Source organism: Salvelinus namaycush, chromosome 36 (genome assembly GCF_016432855.1).
Source record: "Salvelinus namaycush isolate Seneca chromosome 36, SaNama_1.0, whole genome shotgun sequence".
NCBI lineage: Eukaryota > Metazoa > Chordata > Actinopteri > Salmoniformes > Salmonidae > Salvelinus > Salvelinus namaycush.
Window position 1 is genome coordinate 23,750,362 of NC_052342.1, and position 11,918 is coordinate 23,762,279.

The window sequence follows — 11,918 nt, forward strand, 5'->3', positions numbered from 1 at the left end:
GCAGGAACTAGACTATCCACTAACCCAGCAGGGAACTAGACTATCTACTAACCCAGCAGTGAACTAGACTATATACTAACCCAGCAGGGAACTAGACTATCTACTAACCCAGCAGTGAACTAGACTATCTACTAACCCAGCAGTGAACTAGACTATCTACTAACCCAGCAGTGAACTAGACTATCTACTAACCCAGCAGTGAACTAGACTATCTACTAACCCAGCACTGAACTAGACTATCTACTAACCCAGCAGGGAACTAGACTATCTACTAACCCAGCAGGGAACTAGACTATCTACTAACCCAGCAGTGAACTAGACTATCCACTAACCCAGCAGGGAACTAGACTATCTACTAACCCAGCAGGGAACTAGACTATCTACTAACCCAGCAGGGAACTAGACTATCCACTAACCCAGCAGTGAACTAGACTATATACTAACCCAGCAGGGAACTAGACTATCTACTAACCCAGCAGGGAACTAGACTATCTACTAACCCAGCAGGGAACTAGACTATCTACTAACCCAGCAGGGAACTAGACTATCCACTAACCCAGCAGTGAACTAGACTATCTACTAACCCAGCAGTGAACTAGACTATCTACTAACCCAGCAGGGAACTAGACTATCAACTAACCCAGCAGGGAACTAGACTATCTTACTAACCCAGCAGGGAACTAGACTATCTTACTAACCCAGCAGGGAACTAGACTATATACTAACCCAGCAGGGAACTAGACTATCTACTAACCCAGCAGGGAACTCGACTATCCACTAACCCAGCAGTGAACTAGACTATCTACTAACCCAGCAGGGAACTAGACTATCTACTAACCCAGCAGGGAACTAGACTATCTACTAACCCAGCAGTGAACTAGACTATCTACTAACCCAGCAGGAACTAGACTATCCACTAACCAGGCAGGGAACTAGACTATCTACTAACCCAGCAGTGAACTAGACTATCTACTAACCCAGCAGGAACTAGACTATCTACTAACCCAGCAGGGAACTAGACTATCTACTAACCCAGCAGTGAACTAGACTATCTACTAACCCAGCAGGAACTAGACTATCCACTAACCCAGCAGGGAACTAGACTATCTACTAACCCAGCAGTGAACTAGACTATCTACTAACCCAGCAGGAACTAGACTATCTACTAACCCAGCAGGGAACTAGACTATCTACTAACCCAGCAGTGAACTAGACTATCTACTAACCCAGCAGGAACTAGACTATCCATTAACCCAGCAGGGAACTAGACTATCCACTAACCCAGCAGTGAACTAGACTATCTACTAACCCAGCAGTGAACTAGACTATCTACTAACCCAGCAGGGAACTAGACTATCAACTAACCCAGCAGGGAACTAGACTATCTTACTAACCCAGCAGGGAACTAGACTATCTTACTAACCCAGCAGGGAACTAGACTATATACTAACCCAGCAGGGAACTAGACTATCCACTAACCCAGCAGTGAACTAGACTATCTACTAACCCAGCAGGGAACTAGACTATCTACTAACCCAGCAGGGAACTAGACTATCTACTAACCCAGCAGTGAACTAGACTATCTACTAACCCAGCAGGGAACTAGACTATCCACTAACCCAGCAGGGAACTAGACTATCTACTAACCCAGCAGGGAACTAGACTATCCACTAACCCAGCAGTGAACTAGACTATCTACTAACCCAGCAGGGAACTAGACTATCTACTAACCCAGCAGGGAACTAGACTATCAACTAACCCAGCAGTGAACTAGACTATCTACTAACCCAGCAGGGAACTAGACTATCTACTAACCCAGCAGTGAACTAGACTATCTACTAACCCAGCACTGAACTAGACTATCTACTAACCCAGCAGGGAACTAGACTATCTACTAACCCAGCAGGGAACTAGACTATCCACTAACCCAGCAGTGAACTAGACTATCCACTAACCCAGCAGGGAACTAGACTATCTACTAACCCAGCAGGGAACTAGACTATCCACTAACCCAGCAGTGAACTAGACTATATACTAACCCAGCAGGGAACTAGACTATCTACTAACCCAGCAGGGAACTAGACTATCTACTAACCCAGCAGGGAACTAGACTATCTACTAACCCAGCAGGGAACTAGACTATCCACTAACCCAGCAGTGAACTAGACTATCTACTAACCCAGCAGTGAACTAGACTATCTACTAACCCAGCAGGGAACTAGACTATCAACTAACCCAGCAGGGAACTAGACTATCCTACTAACCCAGCAGGGAACTAGACTATCTTACTAACCCAGCAGGGAACTAGACTATATACTAACCCAGCAGGGAACTAGACTATCTACTAACCCAGCAGGGAACTCGACTATCCACTAACCCAACAGTGAACTAGACTATCTACTAACCCAGCAGGGAACTAGACTATCTACTAACCCAGCAGGGAACTAGACTATCTACTAACCCAGCAGTGAACTAGACTATCTACTAACCCAGCAGGAACTAGACTATCCACTAACCAGGCAGGGAACTAGACTATCTACTAACCCAGCAGTGAACTAGACTATCTACTAACCCAGCAGGAACTAGACTATCTACTAACCCAGCAGGGAACTAGACTATCTACTAACCCAGCAGTGAACTAGACTATCTACTAACCCAGCAGGAACTAGACTATCCACTAACCCAGCAGGGAACTAGACTATCTACTAACCCAGCAGTGAACTAGACTATCTACTAACCCAGCAGGAACTAGACTATCCACTAACCCAGCAGGGAACTAGACTATCTACTAACCCAGCAGGGAACTAGACTATCTACTAACCCAGCAGGGAACTAGACTATCTACTAACCCAGCAGTGAACTAGACTATCTACTAACCCAGCAGGAACTAGACTATCCACTAACCAGGCAGAGAACTAGACTATCTACTAACCCAGCAGTGAACTAGACTATCTACTAACCCAGCAGGAACTAGACTATCTACTAACCCAGCAGGAACTAGACTATCTACTAACCCAGCAGTGAACTAGACTATCTACTAACCCAGCAGGAACTAGACTATCCATTAACCCAGCAGGGAACTAGACTATCTACTAACCCAGCAGTGAACTAGACTATCTACTAACCCAGCAGGGAACTAGACTATCTACTAACCCAGCAGGGAACTAGACTATCTACTAACCCAGCAGGGAACTAGACTATCTACTAACCCAGCAGGGAACTAGACTATCCACTAACCCAGCAGTGAACTAGACTATCTACTAACCCAGCAGTGAACTAGACTATCTACTAACCCAGCAGGGAACTAGACTATCAACTAACCCAGCAGGGAACTAGACTATCTTACTAACCCAGCAGGGAACTAGACTATCTTACTAACCCAGCAGGGAACTAGACTATATACTAACCCAGCAGGGAACTAGACTATCCACTAACCCAGCAGTGAACTAGACTATCTACTAACCCAGCAGGGAACTAGACTATCTACTAACCCAGCAGGGAACTAGACTATCTACTAACCCAGCAGTGAACTAGACTATCTACTAACCCAGCAGGGAACTAGACTATCCACTAACCCAGCAGGGAACTAGACTATCTACTAACCCAGCAGGGAACTAGACTATCCACTAACCCAGCAGTGAACTAGACTATCTACTAACCCAGCAGGGAACTAGACTATCTACTAACCCAGCAGGGAACTAGACTATCAACTAACCCAGCAGTGAACTAGACTATCTACTAACCCAGCAGGGAACTAGACTATCTACTAACCCAGCAGGGAACTAGACTATCCACTAACCAGGCAGAGAACTAGACTATCTACTAACCCAGCAGTGAACTAGACTATATACTAACCCAGCAGGGAACTAGACTATCTACTAACCCAGCAGTGAACTAGACTATCTACTAACCCAGCAGTGAACTAGACTATCTACTAACCCAGCAGTGAACTAGACTATCTACTAACCCAGCAGTGAACTAGACTATCTACTAACCCAGCACTGAACTAGACTATCTACTAACCCAGCAGGGAACTAGACTATCCACTAACCCAGCAGGGAACTAGACTATCTACTAACCCAGCAGGGAACTAGACTATCCACTAACCCAGCAGGGAACTAGACTATCTACTAACCCAGCAGGGAACTAGACTATCTACTAACCCAGCAGTGAACTAGACTATATACTAACCCAGCAGGGAACTAGACTATATACTAACCCAGCAGGGAACTAGACTATCTACTAACCCAGCAGTGAACTAGACTATCTACTAACCCAGCAGTGAACTAGACTATCTACTAACCCAGCAGGGAACTAGACTATCTACTAACCCAGCAGTGAACTAGACTATCTACTAACCCAGCACTGAACTAGACTATCTACTAACCCAGCAGGGAACTAGACTATCCACTAACCCAGCAGGGAACTAGACTATCTACTAACCCAGCAGGGAACTAGACTATCCACTAACCCAGCAGGGAACTAGACTATCTACTAACCCAGCAGGGAACTAGACTATCTAATAACCCAGCAGGGAACTAGACTATCCACTAACCCAGCAGGGAACTAGACTATCTACTAACCCAGCAGGGAACTAGACTATCTACTAACCCAGCAGGGAACTAGACTATCTACTAACCCAGCAGGAACTAGACTATCCACTAACCCAGCAGGGAACTAGACTATCCACTAACCCAGCAGTGAACTAGACTATCTACTAACCCAGCAGTGAACTAGACTATCTACTAACCCAGCAGGGAACTAGACTATCAACTAACCCAGCAGGGAACTAGACTATCTTACTAACCCAGCAGGGAACTAGACTATCTTACTAACCCAGCAGGGAACTAGACTATATACTAACCCAGCAGGGAACTAGACTATCCACTAACCCAGCAGTGAACTAGACTATCTACTAACCCAGCAGGGAACTAGACTATCTACTAACCCAGCAGGGAACTAGACTATCTACTAACCCAGCAGTGAACTAGACTATCTACTAACCCAGCAGGGAACTAGACTATCCACTAACCCAGCAGGGAACTAGACTATCTACTAACCCAGCAGGGAACTAGACTATCCACTAACCCAGCAGTGAACTAGACTATCTACTAACCCAGCAGGGAACTAGACTATCTACTAACCCAGCAGGGAACTAGACTATCAACTAACCCAGCAGTGAACTAGACTATCTACTAACCCAGCAGGGAACTAGACTATCTACTAACCCAGCAGGGAACTAGACTATCCACTAACCAGGCAGAGAACTAGACTATCTACTAACCCAGCAGTGAACTAGACTATATACTAACCCAGCAGGGAACTAGACTATCTACTAACCCAGCAGTGAACTAGACTATCTACTAACCCAGCAGTGAACTAGACTATCTACTAACCCAGCAGTGAACTAGACTATCTACTAACCCAGCAGTGAACTAGACTATCTACTAACCCAGCACTGAACTAGACTATCTACTAACCCAGCAGGGAACTAGACTATCCACTAACCCAGCAGGGAACTAGACTATCTACTAACCCAGCAGGGAACTAGACTATCCACTAACCCAGCAGGGAACTAGACTATCTACTAACCCAGCAGGGAACTAGACTATCTACTAACCCAGCAGTGAACTAGACTATATACTAACCCAGCAGGGAACTAGACTATATACTAACCCAGCAGGGAACTAGACTATCTACTAACCCAGCAGTGAACTAGACTATCTACTAACCCAGCAGTGAACTAGACTATCTACTAACCCAGCAGGGAACTAGACTATCTACTAACCCAGCAGTGAACTAGACTATCTACTAACCCAGCACTGAACTAGACTATCTACTAACCCAGCAGGGAACTAGACTATCCACTAACCCAGCAGGGAACTAGACTATCTACTAACCCAGCAGGGAACTAGACTATCCACTAACCCAGCAGGGAACTAGACTATCTACTAACCCAGCAGGGAACTAGACTATCTAATAACCCAGCAGGGAACTAGACTATCCACTAACCCAGCAGGGAACTAGACTATCTACTAACCCAGCAGGGAACTAGACTATCTACTAACCCAGCAGGGAACTAGACTATCTACTAACCCAGCAGGAACTAGACTATCCACTAACCCAGCAGGGAACTAGACTATCCACTAACCCAGCAGGGAACTAGACTATCTACTAACCCAGCAGGGAACTAGACTATCCACTAACCCAGCAGGGAACTAGACTATCTACTAACCCAGCAGGGAACTAGACTATCCACTAACCAGGCAGAGAACTAGACTATCTACTAACCCAGCAGTGAACTAGACTATATACTAACCCAGCAGGGAACTAGACTATCTACTAACCCAGCAGTGAACTAGACTATCTACTAACCCAGCAGTGAACTAGACTATCTACTAACCCAGCAGTGAACTAGACTATCTACTAACCCAGCAGTGAACTAGACTATCTACTAACCCAGCACTGAACTAGACTATCTACTAACCCAGCAGGGAACTAGACTATCTACTAACCCAGCAGGGAACTAGACTATCCACTAACCCAGCAGTGAACTAGACTATCCACTAACCCAGCAGGGAACTAGACTATCTACTAACCCAGCAGGGAACTAGACTATCCACTAACCCAGCAGTGAACTAGTCTATCTACTAACCCAGCAGGGAACTAGACTATCTACCAACCCAGCAGGGAACTAGACTATCTACTAACCCAGCAGGGAACTAGACTATCTACTAACCCAGCAGGGAACTAGACTATCTACTAACCCAGCAGGGAACTAGACTATCCACTAACCCAGCAGTGAACTAGACTATCTACTAACCCAGCAGGGAACTAGACTATCCACTAACCCAGCAGTGAACTAGACTATCTACTAACCCAGCAGGGAACTAGACTATCTACTAACCCAGCAGGGAACTAGACTATCTACTAACCCAGCAGGGAACTAGACTATCCACTAACCCAGCAGTGAACTAGACTATCTACTAACCCAGCAGGGAACTAGACTATCCACTAACCCAGCAGTGAACTAGACTATCTACTAACCCAGCAGGGAACTAGACTATATACTAACCCAGCAGGGAACTAGACTATCTACTAACCCAGCAGGGAACTAGACTATCTACTAACCCAGCAGGGAACTAGACTATCTACTAACCCAGCAGTGAACTAGACTATCTACTAACCCAGCAGGGAACTAGACTATCTACTAACCCAGCAGTGAACTAGACTATCTAATAACCCAGCAGGGAATTAGACTATCCACTAACCAGGCAGAGAACTAGACTATCTACTAACCCAGCAGGGAACTAGACTATCTACTAACCCAGCAGGGAACTAGACTATCTACTAACTCAGCAGTGAACTAGACTATCTACTAACCCAGCAGGGAACTAGACTATCTACTAACCCAGCAGTGAACTAGACTATCTAATAACCCAGCAGGGAACTAGACTATCCACTAACCAGGCAGAGAACTAGACTATCTACTAACCCAGCAGGGAACTAGACTATCTACTAACCCAGCAGTGAACTAGACTATCTACTAACCCAGCAGGGAACTAGACTATCTACTAACCCAGCAGTGAACTAGACTATCTACTAACCCAGCAGTGAACTAGACTATCTACTAATCCAGCAGGGAACTAGACTATCTACTAACCCAGCAGTGAACTAGACTATCTACTAACCCAGCAGGGAACTAGACTATCTAATAACCCAGCAGTGAACTAGACTATCTACTAACCCAGCAGGGAACTAGACTATCTACTAACCCAGCAGGGAACTAGACTATCTACTAACCCAGCAGTGAACTAGACTATCTACTAACCCAGCAGTGAACTAGACTATCTACTAACCCAGCAGGGAACTAGACTATCTACTAACCCAGCAGGGAACTAGACTATCTACTAACCCAGCAGTGAACTAGACTATCTACTAACCCAGCAGGGAACTAGACTATCTACTAACCCAGCAGGGAACTAGACTATCTACTAACCCAGCAGTGAACTAGACTATCTACTAACCCAGCAGGGAACTAGACTATATACTAACCCAGCAGTGAACTAGACTATCTACTAACCCAGCAGGGAACTAGACTATCTACTAACCCAGCAGGGAACTAGACTATCTACTAACCCAGCAGGGAACTAGACTATCTACTAACCCAGCAGTGAACTAGACTATCTATTATCCCAGCAGGGAACTAGACTATCTACTAACCCAGCAGGGAACTAGACTATCCACTAACCCAGCAGGGAACTAGACTATCTAATAACCCAGCAGTGAACTAGACTATCTACTAACCCAGCAGGGAACTAGACTATCTACTAACCCAGCAGTGAACTAGACTATCTATTATCCCAGCAGGGAACTAGACTATCTACTAACCCAGCAGTGAACTAGACTATCTATTATCCCAGCAGGAAACTAGACTGATATTATTGTTAGAGAATAAAGATGTCTCACTCCCCTAACCAGACTGGTCCCAACATACACACTCCCTACTGTGCGTGTGTGTGTGTGACCAAGCTATTTTGACAACTAGACAAAGAGAGGTTGGGGGGGGGGGGCTAAATAGGGTGGGTGGGGTGGCTGGTTTAATTCAAGAGGGGCGGTGAAGGGGGAAAGAGGGGGCGTAATGCGAACATACTGTAGGAACACCCCCTCATCCCCCCTTGGGATTACACCATTGCTTTAAGGTCAGAATGAGAGGTGTCTCCAGTGGCAATTTCAGTCTTCAGAGTGTGTGTCTGTCAGGACCCCTCCAGGGATTACACCATTGGTTAGTTTAAGGTCAGTGGATTGGAGGGGTGTCACTGGTGGCAACTGAAACATTTAACTGAGTTACTATGGAAATGGAATTGACCACCCAACCACAGACAAGCATGCACGCACGGATCAACACACACACACGCAGAGGCACACACACACCCTGTTCTCTACTCCACTTCTACGCCACTTCTCCATAATGCCCCTGTTTATCTTTGTCCCCCTTTTATGAAGTCATATATTCACCAGGGGGAAACCAGGGAATTCAGGAAAGTCATTGACATCCCAAATTCACAAATGTTATTTATCTTCAGTTTTATAATTTCTTCAATTATGGAACTGAAATTCCAATTCACAAATCAACATGTAGGATTCATTTTCAATTAAAACTGTTCTGTTATTGAATCCACTTTCTAAATGGACTGTAATATTGAAATGGCATTGACCCCCCTGACCCTGACTCTGGCATCACACAAGCGCTTATCCCTCGGTTGATGCACTACGCTAACGAGAACCACATTACAATGCATTAGCAAATCTGCTAACTGTCTGTTAGCGCTAACACCATATGTTGTGTGCTAGCTTAAATCAGCCTGTTAGTACTAACACTGTTAGCTATGCAGTGTGATTACAATGTATGTACATATTACCTCAATTGCCTCAACTTACCGGTGCCCCTGCACATTGACTCTGTACTGGTACCACCTGTATAAAGCCACGCTGTTGTTATTTTACTGCTGCTATTTAATTATTTGTTACTTTTAATTTTCTATTTTTCTACTTATCTGTTTTTTTTTACTTTTTAGTACATTTAAAACCAAATACTTTTAGACTTTTACTCAAGTAGTATATAACTGGGTGACTTTCACTTTTACTTGATTCATTTTCTGAAGGTATCTTTACTTTTACTAAAGTATGACAATTGGGTACTTTTTTCCACCACTTACCATCCCAAATCTTAACCTTAACCATCAAGGGAGAAATGCAAAGCTGACCTTGGATCAGTGTCTAAATATTACCACTAAACTTAAATAAAATTCATATATAATGTGATAATATGCGTAAAGCCTATTTACAATAATATTAGTCACCCACCGATACAACGGAACATAAGGTAGGGTGAGGACAGTGGTTTGGTCCGTTGGGTACACAGATGTCCACCATCTTTATACGTATGGGGATTAGTTTAAGGGACAATAGCACGGATTGGACAAAACACTTAGCATATTGTGTTAGTGGTAGTCTGCTTCCCATATGGAACCCTATTTCTCCATATAGTGCACTACTTTCGAACAAGGCCAATAGGGCTTAGGTCAGAACATACGTACAGACTTACATCAAATCAAATGTTATTTGTCACATGCGCCGAATAGAACCTTGCATGTGAAATGCTTACTTACAAGCCCTTAACCAACAATGCTTTAAGAAGTTAAATAAAAATACTTTAAAGTAGTACTTAAGTATTTTGGGGGGTATCTGTACTTTACTATTTATATTTTTGACTACTTTTACTTTTACTTCACTACATTCCTATAGAAAATAATCTACTTTTTACTCCTTACATTTTCCCCGACACCCAAAAGAACTTGTTACATTTTGAATGCTTAGCAGGAAAATGGTCCAATTCACGCACTTATCAAGAGAACATCCCTGGTCATCCCTACTGCCTCTGATCTGGCAGACTCACTAAACACAAATGCTTTGTTTGTAAATTATGTCTCAGTGTTGGAGTGTGACCCTGGCTATCTGTAAGTAAATAATAAAACAAGAAAATGGTGCTGTCTGTTTTGCTTAATATAAGGAATTTTACTTTTTATACTTAAGTATATTTTAGCGATTACATTTACTTTTGATACTTAAACTTAAGTATCCGCCCCTTTTCCCCCCAATTTTAGCCTAAAATGAAAAAGAACAAATCTAACTGCCTATAGCTCAGGACCTGAAGCAAGGATATGCATATTCTTGATACCACTTGAAATGAAACACTTTGAAGTTTGTGGAAATGTGAAATTAATGTAGGAGAATATAACACATTAGATCTGGTAAAAGATTATGCAAAGAAAAAAACATGCATATTTATAATACATTTTTTCATCATCTTTGAAATGCAAGAGAAAGGCCATAATGTAATATTCCAGGTTAGGTGCAATTTAGATTTTCTACACTAGATGACAGCACTGTATGTGCAAAGTGTTAGACTGATCCAATGAACCATTGCATTTCTGTTCAAAATGTTCTATCAAGACTGCCCAAATGTGCCTAATTGGTTTATTAATACATTTGCAAGTTCATAATTGTGCACTCTCCTCAAACAATAGCAATGGTATTATTTCCCTGTAATAGCTACTGTAAGTTGGACAGTGCAGATAGATGAACAAGAATTTAAGCTTTCTGCCCATATCAGATATTATGTCTACAGTATGTCCTGGGAAATGTTCATGTTACTTACAACCGACGTTAGCTTAACCGTCCCGTGGGGGGGGGGGGGGGGGGGGGACACCGATCCTGTAGAGGTTCAAACTTTACACCACTGCCATAAACCGTAGTGTATTGTTAGTGAGAAGGGGTGGTATCATTTACTGTAAGTCTGTATTGAGTCTTGCATGCTGAACTTGAGGAGTGTCTAGTATGTCTAGTCTGACAGATGCTATTAGTAGCATTTCAATGGTTATGAGTTTAATAACACTTAATTAGATTGCTTTAATGTGTCATATCTTGAAAGGGTTTTTAGGCCTTTTTATGATATTTGTCTTGTTAAATGTGCTCTATCAACATGATCAATATTACCGTGAATATCCGTATAGACGTGTAAGATGAAACCTTATTCACTAAAGACCGCCTTCAAGATACAGTCTGATCCATGACAACAATCTTCTTAAGTCCTCCGTCGGTATTATATTCATAACAGCCCGCTTAGCTATTAGTCTACATGACACACAAGCTTAAGTATGGATGTTTACTATAATATCTAATACCATTATTAACAACAGGGATCTAGAGCCTACACCAACATGTCCCAAATGGCACCCTATTCCCTATATAGTGCACTACTTTTGACCAGGGCTGGCACCCTATTTCCTATATAGTGCACTACTTTTAACCAGGGCCCGTGGAGAATAGGGTACCATCATGAACCCTTGATGACT